Source organism: Rutilus rutilus, assembly GCF_951802725.1.
Source record: "Rutilus rutilus genome assembly, chromosome: 3".
NCBI lineage: Eukaryota > Metazoa > Chordata > Actinopteri > Cypriniformes > Leuciscidae > Rutilus > Rutilus rutilus.
The window spans coordinates 5,450,937-5,468,112 of record NC_140211.1 but is presented as its reverse complement, the minus strand read 5'-3'; the positions used below and the strand labels follow the sequence as shown (position 1 = coordinate 5,468,112).

Here is a 17,176-nt window from a genome sequence, read left to right as displayed (position 1 = left end):
AAAGATTTTTTGTCCCGCCAAAGCCTTATTTGATCTGTAATTGGGTTTTGTGAGTGAAGCAGGCTACTGACAGTGAAGGAGAGAACAATCACAGCGCCCCACCCCTGCGCGGGCACTCTCCGTCTTCAGTTCTGTGCTCTCTCCCTCGCATCAAAATCAACTGATCCTAAAGGTCGGAAGACCGAATCTATGTTTCACGTGGTGCATTCGGAGAATATTTTTGCTGAATTAGCGCTGGGTGTGAATTGCAGTCAAAAAAAAGTTGCCTTATCTTCTCTTACAACTTGTGACAAGCATTCCGCACATGCAGCTGACATAACTTTAAATAAACGCAAAAAAATAAAAAAATAAATTCAGTTTGAAGTGTTTTTTTTTTTGTGGGTGTTGACAAATCTTAGTTTCGTGATGTCCTAACAGCCAGGATTCCCACACAACACGTCCGCTAAAGTCCGATTCGCGACCTAATGACTCCTTTAAGCCGATTCATTATAATGAATAGTTAAAGCAATTGGTCTGCCCGTCAGTGTCTGAATCGGTTTAAATAACAAATCATTACTGAGAAGAACATACACATCTGAAATATGGGTGGGATAAAAAATCGATTCTTAGATGCATCGCGATGCGGACGTGGACGATTCTGAATCGATTCACAAATGTCAAAAAATCAAATCTCTAAAAAAACGTAATATTGACGGAACGCAAAAGGCGGAACTCTAGCGGGTGTAGTGCGCGTGCAGTCTGTGGCGCGCACTTAACAGACGCATGATGGCTGAGCGCCAAATTCGAACGGCACCCTCTTCGTTAAAAGCTAGCGTATGGAAAATTGGCAATTTTCATTGCTTTCAGTAGCCTATTTAGTTTTCACATCAATATACTGTAAAACAAACTGTTATACATACGTTGTACTGCCCTGCAATATGTGCAATGCCAGTTACAAAAAGTTACATTTTGACTGTGCTCTCTGCAGATGTTCATTCACTTTTTTTGTATAAGCTGTTTTTGATTGTGGTATACAGCAAACATTTCAAGTCATAACTCTTTATTAGTTGTGAATAAGAGAGGCTTAGTATGTTACTAATTATTCAGAATATGCGTAAGTCCACAAGCATTATATGAGAGCTGCTGGTACATCATTCTATATTTTTGAACAAAAACTGTTTGTGATTTTGCTACAGCAAAATGTTTTTTGGTCTGAAGTATTATATTGCTCATTGGAAATAACAAGAGGATGTTGGTTAGAAGTCTATTATTAAATGCTAGAGATTCAGAATATGCTGATGTTTGTATTAATTTACTACAAGTACGCTGCTATCACAGGCACACATTTATTTTTCCTGTTGGTTCTTTGCAATGTTCAAATCACTTCCATGTGTTTTATTAATAAAATTAATATAAGAAGATGGAAGTAAGTTTGTTATGGGTCATCATAAATACTTTGCCTTAAAAGTACCAAGTAAGTAAAAAAAAAAAAAAAAAAAATCGTTAATAATCATTACCCTCTGAATCGTAATCGAATCAAATCGTGAGGTGCCTAGAGATTCCCACCCCTAATCTGAAATGAGAAAGTAAGTGTGCTTACCTCATTTAGCAAGAGTGTTTAGTAAAATTTAGCCTTAATAATCCACAGTATTTATAGGCCTATGACAATGTGTAGTAATAATAATAATAATAATAAATTGTATTTATAATGCACTTTTCAGTTGCGAACAAATCCCAAAGTGCTACATATTTCAGAAGTAAAAAACATGGACAGGAATAAGAAAACATTAAATATAAAAACAGTTCAGTTTCACATTAATTGTAGCTAATTTTAAATAAAAAAGTTTTTAAGTCTTTTTTAAAGTGATCAACTGGCTGTGGAACCCTCAGGTGGTCTGGCAATGAGTTCCACAGTCGCGGGGCAACAGAGGAGAAAGCACGATCTCCCATGGTCCGGAGCTTGGTTCTGGGAGGACGGAGACGATTACCATTTTGTGAGCGGAGGTTTCTGGTTGATGCTTGCTTGGTGAGAAGTTCCTTGAGGTAAGGTGGAGCATTTCCATGAATGCATTGGTGGGTGAGGAGAGTGATTTTGTATTGGATCCTGGCGGAGATGGGGAGCCAGTGAAGCGCTTGAAGAATGGGGGTTATGTGTTCATATTTACGCACTCTCATTAGGATCCTAGCAGCACTGTTCTGTATGTGTTGGAGTTTCTGCAGACTCTTGCTAGAGATCCCATACAGAAGTGCGTTACAATAGTAAATTACCTAAAAAAAAAAATCACAAACTGTTTCTTTGAATTTGTTTTAAATTTAACATTTATTGTCAATATTGGGCTTGCGGATCTTGTGGGTACTAGGGTACTCTTTGCTGTGTGTGGATGACCATGTCGGTCAGCCACCACCGAAGACCAATTTTGACCCAGGAAAAACCCTGAACACTGTAATGAATGAGACCAAATCAGACATACATGAACCATAAAAACTTTCAAACTTCTCTGGGATCTGCTTCCCATCCCCCAAACTGGACATGACGGTCTCAAGTACCCTGACAACGATCAGATAAGTTAGTTTTATGACCTGTAGCAATGTGAATAGGGCCTGCTACAAAACCCACAGAACACATTAGAACAGGTTCTCCTGCATTCATTTATTGATGAACTGACTAACATGAAATGAACATGCATTCCAGAACATTTTGTTAATGATTTACTGTCGTGTGTTGTGTCTTTTAATACTATTATCTGTTGATACTTGATCTGTTGATACTATGTATTTTATTACACCACCAATGGTCAATGTAACTTTACCTGTATCATGTCTCCTATCTAATTAATCCTCATTTAATGACTCACACTTTGATGTACATCACCTTCTCTTAGAATGCAGTGTGGATTCCCAGCAGGCCTCGACTCACAACAGCCATGTGCTCATCCGGAGAGAGAGGACTCTCTCTCCACCACAACAGCATCAAGGACAACCTCAGGAGTTCAACATCTTCATTCAATGCAGAAGAAGTCCATCACAACTCCAACCATTTGATCTGCGTGTCCTCTCCGGCCAAGATCTGGCAGGCCACTTTCTGCACTTCAGCCATGAGAACAGTGTCGAACTAACCACGAAAGTCCAGCATATCTTCTCCATCCAGCGGAGAAGAAACGATTGCAACTTATACAGTGACATTTGACACTCACGGACCCATCAACGAACCCAATCTTCAACCACTTCAAGAATTGACCATGCAAGTATCAGTTTTTTTCAATGTTAAATAGATCTTTTCCATAGTTCTATTTCCTGCTTCCGGTTCCACATCAATCACCCCCTTTACCTATGCATGCATGTATGTATGTATGTATGTATGTATGTATGAATGTTTGTTTGTTTGTTTGTTTGTTTAGTGTTAGTTATGTTTGTGAGTTAGTTAATAAAACTTGTGCACAATTATGCATTTGGTTTCTGATTCTCTGCTTGCATACTGAAGGCGGCGAGTTGTTGACCAGCGGCTTCAGATGCAAAGGCTCGTCCCGCAGAAGGCTTTTTCTGACGGCGCGGCTTCTTCCTCTCAGGATCCAGCGATGCGAGAGCTTCGCTGAAGAGATGAAAAATCTGATTCTATCAGCCTGTCGAGCTGTATTTATAGGCCCAGGCCACGCCTGTTTCGGCGGGATGTGACGCAGTGGGCACGAAGCGCCCCCATTGGATCCTGACGTCATGAGGGGCCTCTCTTGATAGGCTGCTGTACTTGCCGTCAAAATTAAGGATAATTTTTGGCTTCAGTATCTCGCGGAAAAGAGATTTTCCCCCTAGCGTAAGATATTACGCAGTACGAGAGACCTCTCGTAAGAGAACAAAAGTTTCTAAAGCGGTTGTACTCACTAAAATGTTCTTTGCTGTCAGAATGGGTCCAGACAGATTTCAGCCTAGGGATACTTAAATTCACATGTAATTTCTGTATTTTCAAAATACTAAATGTATTTGTATTTAAAAATTTATATATTTTTTTTTACAGTATTTGGTATTTTATTTTGATACATTTCAACTGAGGTATTTTCATTTTAAATCTATATTTTTAAAACCTGAACCACCAAAGATCCCGGACGAGCCCCCAATTTGTGTTACGTCCCAGGTCTTTGGTAGCCTAGAATCTAGACGCACCCTTGCGGCAGCAAATGTCATTTGCAGCCAGTGTCATCTAGCAACTCTCCATTGGCTTGCGAGCTGGAAAAAAACAAACTCTAGACAGGCCAATCACATCGTGTATAGAGTTGGTGGGGGGGCTTAACATAATGACGGCAGAATTGTGTCGGTTCCGCGTGAATTCCCTGTTACTTGAAAACAAAGAGGATGGGTCTTTCGAAACGGCTTTGGCTGCGACTCTGGAAGACTTGGAGTTAAGCTTTTCTTTGAGAAAAGAACAAAGAACGGCACTGAAGTCATTCTTAAAAAAGGAAGATGTGTTCGGAGTTTTGCCGACCGGATACGACAAACGTTTAATCTATCAATCTAGAAAACGCTCTGGTTGGTTGTAGCGCTATCCTGTTGTGTGCAGAGGGAATTTGCAAGACAACAGTTTATCCCGCCCCTTGGATTGAGTCCTGCCAATGGTGTGTTCCCAGACCCAACATCTCGATGTGTGTCTGGCTTGTCAGGCTAGGTCTTTGGTGGTCCAGGGTTTTAACATTGACATACGCCACAAGAAGGGTGCAGACAATCTTATCACTGATGCTCTTTTAGGAAGTGAGGAAAGTTTTGTTGTTAAACTAGTTGTTGTGAAAATAGTAGTTTTGTTACTATAAATAGTAAATATCACTTAAACACAGAAGCTGTAGGGGTTGGGTGCCATTTTCTTTGTTGTGAATATTCATTTTCTCTTGTTTTTGGTTAGTAAGGGAGTCAGTTCAGAACCTGTGTTTAGTTTAGACTTTTTCTTTGATAGGGTAATACGGGGGAAAAGGGTAGATTCAGTTTTTGTTTGTTATTTTGGCCTTGACCCAACCCTGAAGTCAATATGCTTCCTTTTTGATGTCATGTGCTGACAGTGACCATTTTAACAACTTTTTAATAAATAAAATTAGCAGTCAGGTGTAAAGACTTTTGTTTATGTTATACTCCTGGACCCTAGACCTGGGACGTAACAATATATTTATACCCATCTCTGCAAATGAATAAGCCTGAATTAAATTTAATGAAATATGACTAGAACAATAACACTCACTGTTTCTCCTGTTTCACGTCAGAAATGTAAATATTGTCCAGCCTGAACGTCTAAACGGGGACATAAACAAATGAGTGATGAGGATGTGTTTACATGCAAATGTGTTCATGTGTTATAGACAAAATAAAACAGTAGGAGTATGAAACAACAAAATAAGAATTTTCACAAAAAGTAATCTTTTGATTTTATTTTCTATAATATTCAAACAAAGTTTCATTGTCATATGTAAATGAGATTGTAACTTTTCACGGCTTTTGAGTTGACATATTTGTGAAAGTTACATGTTACATGCTCTAAATGCTGTACATGCTAAGGAATAATTGTTTTCAGTGACCATGAAAGATACACTTTTCTTAGAATAAATGAATAATCAAAGAGTTCGTTGGAACTGATAAATTGATTGTAATATTAATTTGGCTTACCTCAAAGTTAATCTAATTAACTGACCCCTAATTGGTAATTATGGATTATTATTAATATTTCCCCTTTGAGCTAATATCATCAAAGTCCCAAGGGCAAGTGCCCGGGGCTCATATAGTGCATGATCATCAGGGACTCGCAGAGAGTCCAGGAAAGAGGGGCTAGAACAGCATCATTCCTGTAATAAGGAGCAAATTATATCAATAGTGTTCCACACAGTCAGGGCGAAAAACTCGGCCTGGTCTGATGAATATTATGGGTCTTACACACTGCCCATAGAGTTATTTAATTGATCAGCGAGCGGCGCTCAAGCAGTTTCAGTATTCTGAGCCTATAGCATCTGGGCAGACAATACTGATTTTTTTAGACCGAAAGCAGCTTAGCCTGCAAGGCAGGAACCTCTAGGTTATAAAACCTTATAAATGTAGACGGGGAGGCCCAGCCTGCCGCCATACATATATCTTGCAAGGCAATCCCACTAGATCAAGCCCTGCCATGCCTCTTAGAGGATCCTCATTGTCGACTGCCATCATCTCCAGGCAGTTTATGTATAGAAGCTTTTCCCGTTCTGACCACTGGCCGAAGAACGGTCTGCCCTCGAGCAGCGCTCCCCATCCCGAGGTGGAGGCGTCCGTGGAGACCACCTTCACACTCGAGGAAGTCCCCAGGCTTACACCTGACCGGTACCAGTCGGTCACTCTCCAAGATTTCAGAGCTGAGACGCATTTCTGATCAACCTTGAGGCGAAAAAGACCGGAGGTCCACGCTCGACGCGGTACTCGCGCTTTCAGCAAGAACTGCAGTGGGCGCAAGCGAAGCAGACCCAACTGGAGTACTGATGATGCTGAGGCCATAAGACCCAGCATTTTCTGAAACTTTCTGAGCGGGACTATAGTGCCGCAGCGGAAGGATTTCGTCATGCGCTGAATATTCAGTCTGCGCTGTGGCAATAGTAGTCGAGTCCAGTTCTGTGCCCAGAAAAGATGAGGATTTTCCTAACCCTGTTTTTAGCACCGTCCACTACGGAGAATGCTGCTGAGACAGAGGTACGCATTCTGGCTGAGAAGGGGGCATTCCAAGACTTCGTGACTTCTTCGTGAAGTTCAGGAAAAAAAGGCGCGGGTCTTGAAGACGGCGAAAGCGGTCCCCTTGCAGGAAACATCCATCCAGCCGGTTGTGCGCAGGCTCCTCGGGCGTCGACCACTCAAGGCTGAGGCTCGCTGCGGCCTGCGTGAGCAGACGCATCAGCTCTGCTTCAATGCTGGCTCTTTTCTCAGAAGCCTCGCAAGCAGAGGGGGCGAGATCCACAGAGCTCGGCCAGTCCTCACTGCCCGACGCCAGGACAGAGCAGCTGTCATCCTCCACAGACGCGGCTTCATCATCGTCAGCGAGAGACTCGGGCGAAGCTGGCGGGCGAAGCGGCGAGCTTTCGCGGGATAGAGGAGGTTCCGGGACTCGCTGAGCACGGCGCTTTTTACGGTGCGGCACCGCAGCGGGCGGAGGTGCAGTCTCGGTGAAAGATGCCAGGCGAGTCCTCAGAGTCACCATGGGCATCAGCTCGCAGTGAGGGCAGCCGCCGTCAGCGAGCGCAAGAGCTGCGTGATCCTCACCCAGGCAGGAAACGCAGATGACATGGCGGTCCCCGTCGCTGAGTGGGGCTCGGGTACAGAGGGTACGAGGCATCTTTAACCGGATAGCGTAGCAGGAACGGCGACTGAAGGCGGCGAGTTGTTGACCAGCGGCTTCAGATGCAAAGGCTCGTCCCGCAGAAGGCTTTTTCTGACGGCGCGGCTTCTTCCTCTCAGGATCCAGCGATGCGAGAGCTTCGCTGAAGAGATGAAAAATCTGATTCTATCAGCCTGTCGAGCTGTATTTATAGGCCCAGGCCACGCCTGTTTCGGCGGACGTGACGCAGTGGGCACGAAGCGCCCCCATTGGCGGGGCCTCTCTCGATAGGCTGCTGTACTTGCCGTCAAAATTAAGGATAATTTTTGGCTTCAGTATCTCGCGGAAAAGAGATTTTCCCCCTAGCGTAAGATATTACGCAGTACGAGAGACCTCTCGTAAGAGAACAAAAGTTTCTAAAGCGGTTGTACTCACTAAAATGTTCTTTGCTGTCAGAATGGGTCCAGACAGATTTCAGCCTAGGGATACTTAAATTCACATGTAATTTCTGTATTTTCAAAATACTAAATGTATTTGTATTTAAAAATTTATGTATTTTTTTTTACAGTATTTGGTATTTTATTTTGATACATTTCAACTGAGGTATTTTCATTTTAAATCTATATTTTTAAAACCCTAAACCACCAAAGATCCCGGACGAGCCCCCAATTTATGTTACGTCCCAGGTCTTTGGTAGCCTAGAATCTAAACGCACCCTTGCGGCAGCAAATGTCATTTGCAGCCAGTGTCATCTAGCAACTCTCCATTGGCTTGCGAGCTGGAAAAAACTAACTCTAGACAGGCCAATCACATCGTGTATAGAGTTGGTGGGGGGGCTTAACATAATGACGGCAGAATTGTGTCGGTTCCGCGTGAATTCCCTGTTACTTGAAAACAAAGAGGATGGGTCTTTCGAAACGGCTTTGGCTGCGACTCTGGAAGACTTGGAGTTAAGCTTTTCTTTGAGAAAAGAACAAAGAACGGCACTGAAGTCATTCTTAAAAAAGGAAGATGTGTTCGGAGTTTTGCCGACCGGATACGACAAACGTTTAATCTATCAATCTAGAAAACGCTCTGGTTGGTTGTAGCGCTATCCTGTTGTGTGCAGAGGGAATTTGCAAGACAACAGTTTATCCCGCCCCTTGGATTGAGTCCTGCCAATGGTGTGTTCCCAGACCCAACATCTCGATGTGTGTCTGGCTTGTCAGGCTAGGTCTTTGGTGGTCCAGGGTTTTAACATTGACATACGCCACAAAAAGGGTGCAGACAATCTTATCACTGATGCTCTTTTAGGAAGTGAGGAAAGTTTTGTTGTTAAACTAGTTGTTGTGAAAATAGTAGTTTTGTTACTATAAATAGTAAATATCACTTAAACACAGAAGCTGTAGGGGTTGGGTGCCATTTTCTTTGTTGTGAATATTCATTTTCTCTTGTTTTTGGTTAGTAAGGGAGTCAGTTCAGAACCTGTGTTTAGTTTAGACTTTTTCTTTGATAGGGTAATACGGGGGAAAAGGGTAGATTCAGTTTTTGTTTGTTATTTTGGCCTTGACCCAACCCTGAAGTCAATATGCTTCCTTTTTGATGTCATGTGCTGACAGTGACCATTTTAACAACTTTTTAATAAATAAAATTAGCAGTCAGGTGTAAAGACTTTTGTTTATGTTATACTCCTGGACCCTAGACCTGGGACGTAACAATATATTTATACCCATCTCTGCAAATGAATAAGCCTGAATTAAATTTAATGAAATATGACTAGAACAATAACACTCACTGTTTCTCCTGTTTCACGTCAGAAATGTAAATATTGTCCAGCCTGAACGTCTAAACGGGGACATAAACAAATGAGTGATGAGGATGTGTTTACATGCAAATGTGTTCATGTGTTATAGACAAAATAAAACAGTAGGAGTATGAAACAACAAAATAAGAATTTTCACAAAAAGTAATCTTTTGATTTTATTTTCTATAATATTCAAACAAAGTTTCATTGTCATATGTAAATGAGATTGTAACTTTTCAGCGCTTTTGAGTTGACATATTTGTGAAAGTTTGTTTAAAGATGTTAAGGCATCAGATATTTATCAAAAAAAAAAAAAAACTTTTATTTTCATATGTTCATGCTGTCTTGCAGCTTATGTGATCTTCCAAAGAAATACATTAATATGACTTCACTGTCTACAAGCTTCCAGAATTAAATATCAGTTATGGGTTTAGTTAATGTACATAGTATTTATTTAGATGATATGATGTTATCATATGTTCAATATAAGGAGATAACGTCTCGGTTATTTACGCAACCTCGGTTCCCTTAGATAACGGCAACTTGTATGGCATCGCTAGACGCTATGGGGAAAACGCTAGACGCATAATTCAAAAGCGAAGTGCCACTACACAGCCGTAACAGAGCGGTGATCTGAGCGGTGAACCCATGGCGAAACAGCGTGTCTGAGCGAGCCAATCGCGGCTTGGCGTCTGCCTATAAAAGCAGCTCATTTCGCCATAGGAATCAAGTTTAATTTGAATGAAGCAATGAACGCCAGACGTGAAGCGATATAGCACAGCCGCAATACTCATTCCTGTTATCTCAAGGTACGTAAGTAACCGAGACGTTGCCTTACGAAATGTTTACTCGTATTACGTCGCTTGACACTATGGGGAACCAATCCAATCACGCCGTGCTTATGAGCAGAACGACATGTTCTGTGGCCCTAGCCTGGAACGCTCCATTGAGGGTCCCTATGCGTAGGGGTAGGGAAGAGCAAGATATGCCTACAATGAAGGGATCAGACTGAGATCGGAGCCTCTGGAAGGGTAATAGCGGGTTGAGCTTGCCTCGAGGTCAACTCCAGCTAGACAGAGAGAATTTGTGCCTGCAGCGCAGGGACCTCCAAATTGTAAAATCTGTCGAAGGTGGACGGCAAGGACCAGCCGGCCGCCGCACAGATGTCACCAATAGACACGCCTCTGGTAGAGTGAGCTCTGACTCCGAGGGGGCATTGAAGGCCCACCGAATCGTAAGCTAACGCGATAGCATCCACTACCCAACGGGATAGTCTCTGCTTCGGCAGAGCGCTGAATGTATACTCTTAAAGGGATAGTTCACCCAAAAATGAAAATGCTGTCCTCATTTACTCACCCTCATGTTGTTCTAAACCTGTATGACTTTCTTTCTTCTGCTGAACACAAAAGAAGATATTTTGAAGAAAGTCCGTAACCAAACGACTGATGGACCCCATTGACTTCCATAGTAGGAAAAAAAAAATACTATGGAAGTCAATGGGGACCAGCAACTGTTTAATTACCAACCTTCTTTAAAATATCTTCTTTTGTGTTCAGCAGAAGAAAGGAAATCCTACAGGTTTGGAACAACATGAGGGTGAGTAAATGATGACAGCATTTTCATTTTTGGGTGAACTATCCCTTTAAGGCCTGAACAGGGCAGAGTAAGTGAGGTTGACACTCGTCTTCTGAATCGGGAAGAACGGACAGCGTAATCACTTGTGCTCTGAACGGAGTTGAGCACGTAGCCATGCCTCGGCTTGAGGACAACCTTGGAGTCGTTAGACCCAAACTCGAGGCAGGAAGTGCTGACAGAGACCTTGCAGGTCTCCCACTCGCTTGACCGATGCTAATGCTACACTGTAAAAAATAAAAAGTTGAGTAAACTTAAAAAAGTGAAGCAACCAGCTGCAAAGCATTTTTGAGTTTACTCAACTTCAGTGGTCGAAGTTCATCCAACTACCAGTCCAACTCAAAGAAACGAGTAAGCACAACTACAGAGGTCCTGAAGTTCAGTAAACTCAAAAAAGCTTTGCAGCTGGTTGCTTCACTTTTTTAAGTTGATTCAATTTTTTACTTTTTTAAGTTGATTCAACTTTTTTACTTTTTTAAGTTGATTCAACTTTTTCAAATATCTCACCCAGATACTTGTATAGCCTTCACATTAAGAATCCAAATGCAGGGAGTAAACCATACTGTAAATACAACACAATACAAAAGACATTGCTATCATTACAGAACTTATTTATTGACAAATATTCTGCAAAACAACACATTTTCTATTTGCATTAGGTACACATATTTTAAGGTGATGAAGTTCTATTCCACTCTTCAAGATTTATAAAAAAAAAAAAAAAAGACTATGCACAAAATTAGAGTACAAACTGGAATAAATAAATGCTCAACCTTACAATTATCCATATGGATTGCAGCTACTTGGACAATCTTTTGAAGGACTATGCAAAAAAAAAAAAATCAGCCTTGCGGAGCACTTTAGGTCAAGATAAATAAAAGTTTTTTTTCTAAACAAACTAAACAATTTTTTTCTTAACCAGTTACTACTGGTGTATTTTAATGCTTTAGAATAGTTAACATTGGGGCCATAAATTAAGCCAAAGAGGAGAGTAACAACTGTGGCAAAGGTCTTGCACATTATCTGGCCCAAACTGCTCTTATAGTACTACAGAGAGGCACCTTATATTTGGGTTTGAGTGGATAGTGGCAACATCATCTTCAACGATAGTTAAGGTCCTCATCTTCTCCCCTTGTGAATGTCTTCTGGCTCTGTGTCCTGCAGTAGAAAATAAATCAGCATAAAATTAGGGTCATTTTTTTATTGTATTGAATTATGTTAGACCACAGAGTGTTCCTAAAGGTCTGCTCATGTAACTTCACTTGAAAAGTAAAGGTGGTCATGTTTTTTAAGCATGTTCAAATTCAGCCATAGAGCTAAAACTGATAAACGGAAAACATTTTCCCAACTCCAAACAATGCCATATCAGCATTGATGTGATTGCCTGTGGCACTCGTCCACAGCAGAATCCACGGCCATTCTGATTTAATGCTTTTTTTAGTTTAGTTATTTTAGGTCACCCAAAATCGTACATGTATTAAGGCACACATTCTGTTTATCATCCAAAACTGGTCATATTGCATCAGTGAAGATTGGTTTAAATCACTAGAGTCACATGGATTACTTTCATGCTGCCTTTTCTTGTTTATATCTCCTATATTCATATTCTTTCATATTATATTAATTTTATTTACTCTGCTATTGCTACATTACTGTTTAACCTTATGATTGTGCACTGTATTGTTTTAACAGGTTAGATATCAGAGGGAATGTCTCCGGACAGTGTTGTGAAGCAGTAATTTTCCACTGTCTTTGCTTTGGTAAAATAACAACTTGTTGAATTTGTGCTATCAGATGAAGTCAAACTGATCACTGAGAAAGTTTCAACTACAATTATTTAATAAAGTAATTTTTACCATGACTTTGTCTGTTGATGATAAGTTTTGTATATCACACAAAACCTATCTCTTAACAGCATCTGGTAAATAGGTGAAATATATCAGGTGTGAGTGTATATGCTGATGATCTTCTTACCAGGCAAGTCTTCAGGATGTTTCCAGACTTTTCCCTCATAAACAAAGGCAGACCTTTAAGAGTTGTAGACTTTCTTTGAGGAAGCACATTGGAGTTTCTGTGTCTGAAAGACAGAAAAACAAATACGGAACAAGTTATATACAAAGTGAAGCATGGGAATTACCTTGAAAAAGAGATGGCACCATTCAGCCTTTAACCAGAGAGATATGATCACATGCAAAATAATTACTTGATGATCAAGTGAGGATCTTCATCTCCACCACTTGCTCTGTAGATGTGTATTCATTTAACTAAGAGAAAAAGGTGCTCTTCGGATCAGTTTGTGTGATACTGTAATACTCAGCAGAGAGCAGAGACCCTGAAAAACAAAACAAAAAAACAGTCAGAAACAGTAAGTAAATTCAGTTCAACTCACCTGATCTTTTAAAAAATAAAGGCCACTGTTTTAGCACATCCAAGGATCTTGTCACTGTACTGATGTTCTTTAGTCTAAAAAGGACAAATACAACAGAACAAAGATACATAATTTTATTAAACAAAACAACAACAAAAAAATCAGTTACAGTAGGTTAATTTAACATGTAGCAAAAATAATACAGAAAATGAATAATCAAATGTGAAAAAGAATCAATGCATAGGCCTAGTTTTGCATAGGCTTCTATTATAAAAATTTTCCTCTAAATTGTATTGTATTTAATTATATTGCACTACTGTAGAATGACTGAGCCTCAACCTAAGCATGTACAAATTGTAACTGAAATTTGTATACGTGACAAATAAACTTGAAATTAAATTGAACGGACTGCGGTCACTTTAAGAGCTCATGGATCTAATACTGAAACATCTAGGTTTCACCAAATTGGTTATGTTCACTTAAGACATTGCCGACTGTGTTTACTTGAATACTTTTTTTGTTTTGTTTTTTGTTATTGACATAATTGTATGTGTATGTCATTATTAAATCGCAATACGCCACAAAAGATAGCTGAATTCGCACTCAGATTCTGTCCGAGTCCGAGAGAAGCGGCTTTCTGTCTCTCAATCAGCGCAAGCACCGCATTTAAGTCTTTATTCATGACTTACTGAGCTTAACATTTTTAACATCTTTTAAACACCATGCACGTCCTTGTCCTTTTTCCTCACTCTAACGTTAGTCTGGGTAACGTTAGCACGTTAAGTAGCAATGTGCTACGTGGATAATCTCTAACAATAGAAACTTATCGTCACCACGAAATATATCTTTTAACATAATACTATATTTTATCAACATATGTGTGCAATTTATAGCCTATTTTCATTAATAAAGCTTAAAGAAAACTTACCGCAATCAGATGAAATCCAGTCCCTTCGATAGCGTGGTTGGAGGAGGAAACCCCAAGTAACGTACAGCGAGACAGACTGCGCATGCGCGATGACGGGAAGTTAAACGTTCGAACTATGAAATCAAAATATTAAGTTTTCTCAACTTAATTGTTTGTGTTCATTGGACAAAATAGTAGTGCACTTGCAGTTAAATAGTTTTTATAAGTAAACTCAACATTGCAGTAAAAAATTTGCCCACTCAACTTAAAATTTTAAACTGAGTTAACAATTTGCAAGTTGGATTTTTTACAGTGTAGCACTAATGCGGTCTTAAGTGAAAGTAAGCTCATTAGTTTGGCGTGGAGGATGTGAACCACGTTGCTCTTCACTGACGTATCGACTATGCTCGCGAATCGGGGAGGCCTGCGAGCGAACTGGAGTGAGTAACCTCGAGTCACCGTACTCAGATCCCAGATCGCCGCTCTGTTATAGCAGTGCCACTGCGCTTTTGAATGAAAGGCTTCAAAATTTTGAACCACTCAAAAATTATTTGATTGCATCTCTTTAAAGGTCAATGGTGTTTATCCTTCTTTTCCATGTCAGAGATGTAAATATCATCCATCCTGAATGTCTAAATGTGGTCTGTACATAAGCAAATGAGTGATGAGGATGTGTTTGCATGAGGATGTGTTTGCATGCAGATGTGTTCATGAGTTATAAAAAAAAAAAAAAAAAAAAAAAAAAGACAGTAAACTGCAGGAGTACGAAACAAAACAAAAATAAACATTTTCACAAAGAGATGAATTCTAAAAACGCATAACAATGTTTCAATGTCCGCATTCCAGCCAATCACAATCAAGTATTTAGAAGGAGGAAATAAAGACACGTTTATTCTGAAACAGCAGCAGCAGAAGATGATGATATTATTTCAGTGAGATAATGAGAGTCCAACAACCTTTACTAACATTAGAAATGGACTTAAGGGGAATGAAAGCATGATATGAGCACTTTAATGTCTTTATCTCGTCTCTGTTGTGAATGTCTGTCATGACCTCCTCCTCAACACCAGCGGTGGTGACAAGGAAACATCTTTCCTTTCTCTTCATCTTGTCTTTTCTAATCCCTCAAACCCTCTTCACAACACAAAGGCTACATCTGAAATCCCATTCATCACTATATAGTAGGTGAAAACAGTATGTGACAGTAGAAGTATGTCTGAGTTCACAGTACTCATAAAAGAGTTGTTAAAAAGTACCCGGATGACCTACTTCTTCCTGTGAGATTCTGAAGTGTGTATATGTATATGTGTACACTTTACTATCCCATGAGGCCACAGGAGAGGATTGATGAATGGTAGTGAAGCGACGCAACTGACGCTGGTAGGTCACATGATAATGACAACATGGCGAATGTAGTATGTCTGCATTACATTCATACCACACACACACACACACACACACACACACACACACACACACTATATAGAACATTCTTTTTTACTGGTCATGAAGTAATTTCTTATTCAAAATAAGTACCGACTTTAAGAGAGATTGTGATTTCAGACACACAAACTCTCTCAATAGTCAAACTCACTCCTTCATCTCACACACGTTTCTTTCTCTTTGACTGGAGTCTCAAACAGGGTTTTTTAAAGGCTCTCAGTAACCAGTATCACCAGTCTTCACTAATGAACTCAACCCTCATCAATCAGATCATTAGTGGGTTGTTCAGTTCACACTCAAACAGATAAAAAGTGACCAAAAACAGAGAAACACAAACACACGTCAAATTGAACAGGGATGTAACACGAGTTATACAGTCCAGCAATAACATTAAAGCAGTTGCTTAGTTGTGAATGTTAAAAAATAAATTATGAATGTAAATATGATTATATTTTCTGATTTAAGTTCCATGTTTATATTGAATGATATTGACTGACAATATGCAAATAAAGGAAAAGAGGTGGAAAAATTTGCAACTAAGGAAGAATTAGAATATGAAAATTAGCTTTAGAGAAATAAACAAATGACGTGATGAGCTGAATGAGGGATGAGAGCAGATATAATAATCACGTAGTTTAAATCTGCAGACAGAAACACACGACCTCTAAAGTAAGAACATGTTCATTCTTCAAACACAATTAGACTTTCAGATGTTAATATTGTCTTAATGATTGTGAATCGAGTTATGCTGTTATGATTATGTTTTAATATAAGATGAATATGAGATTATTTTAGTTTTTCACTGTGTTTCTTCCTCAGAAATGGACCAAACTCTATATTTGATTCTTCTTCTCATTGGTGAGTGTGTTTGTTGTATTATTTATGGTTTATAGTTTCATCAGGTTTGACCCTGTTATGAAAAGCATTAAATCAAACGCTCTCTTTCACAGCTCTCTGCTCCGTATCTGAATGTGTTCAGCGTCAGTATCACTTTATAAACGTGGACAAGACCTGGACTGAAGCTCAGAGATTCTGCAGAGAGAATTACACAGATCTGGCCACCGTTGACAACATGAACGACATGAACGAGCTGAAGAAGAGTGTGAATGATGGAAGTGTGAATGATGGAGGTGTTCAGTATATCTGGATTGGAATGAAGAGGACGAGTGTTGATAAATGGCAGTGGTCTTCAGGTGAACCTGCACTCTATCTGAACTATAAACATTCATATAAACATTCTTATAAAAAAGTAGCACATATTTTAAAAAAATTTCTTCTACTTTTTAATGTGGTCATAAATATAGGGGACACACCTTGAAGTAAATTTCTAAAGACAAACCGATATTGGACAAAAAAAAAAAAAAAAACATTTTAATTAATGCATGTTGATCTTTTGTTGTTGATAACTTTCAGAATCTGCCATTAGAGAGTCAAGAGAATAATTTTTAATGAATTACATTTAATTATTTAATTTAATTATTATTATTATTTTTTTTTTTTTTTTGCGAAATGTATACTGTAAATTACATATCAAACCATTGTTTTGGCCAGCATAAATTGAAATGAATATATATCAGAGAATCATGTAAGGAAACATAATGGAGAAGTAAAGAGTTTGAAAATCATCACAATATTCAGAAATGTTACTCAATGTCTCAAATCGTTATTGCTAGCACAACACGCTAGTAATTCACTAGCCTGTACACTCTTTTTTTTTTTTTTTTTCGTGCTTTTTACGAGTTCATCAAACAAACTGTGGTGCGT

At 39.5% G+C, this 17,176-nt stretch overlaps 1 long non-coding RNA gene across 1 annotated transcript; it reads right to left on the bottom strand.

Moving 5' to 3' along the window:
• Window positions 1-10,933: 10,933 nt before the first annotated feature.
• Window positions 10,934-14,281, bottom strand: LOC311287715. The gene is made up of 4 exons (XR_014626783.1): window positions 13,991-14,281; window positions 13,084-13,157; window positions 12,669-12,771; window positions 10,934-11,852 (listed from the first exon to the last, which is right to left on the bottom strand). It is a non-coding gene; the product is annotated as an uncharacterized lncRNA (long non-coding RNA).
• Between the last annotated feature and the right edge of the window lie 2,895 nt (window positions 14,282-17,176).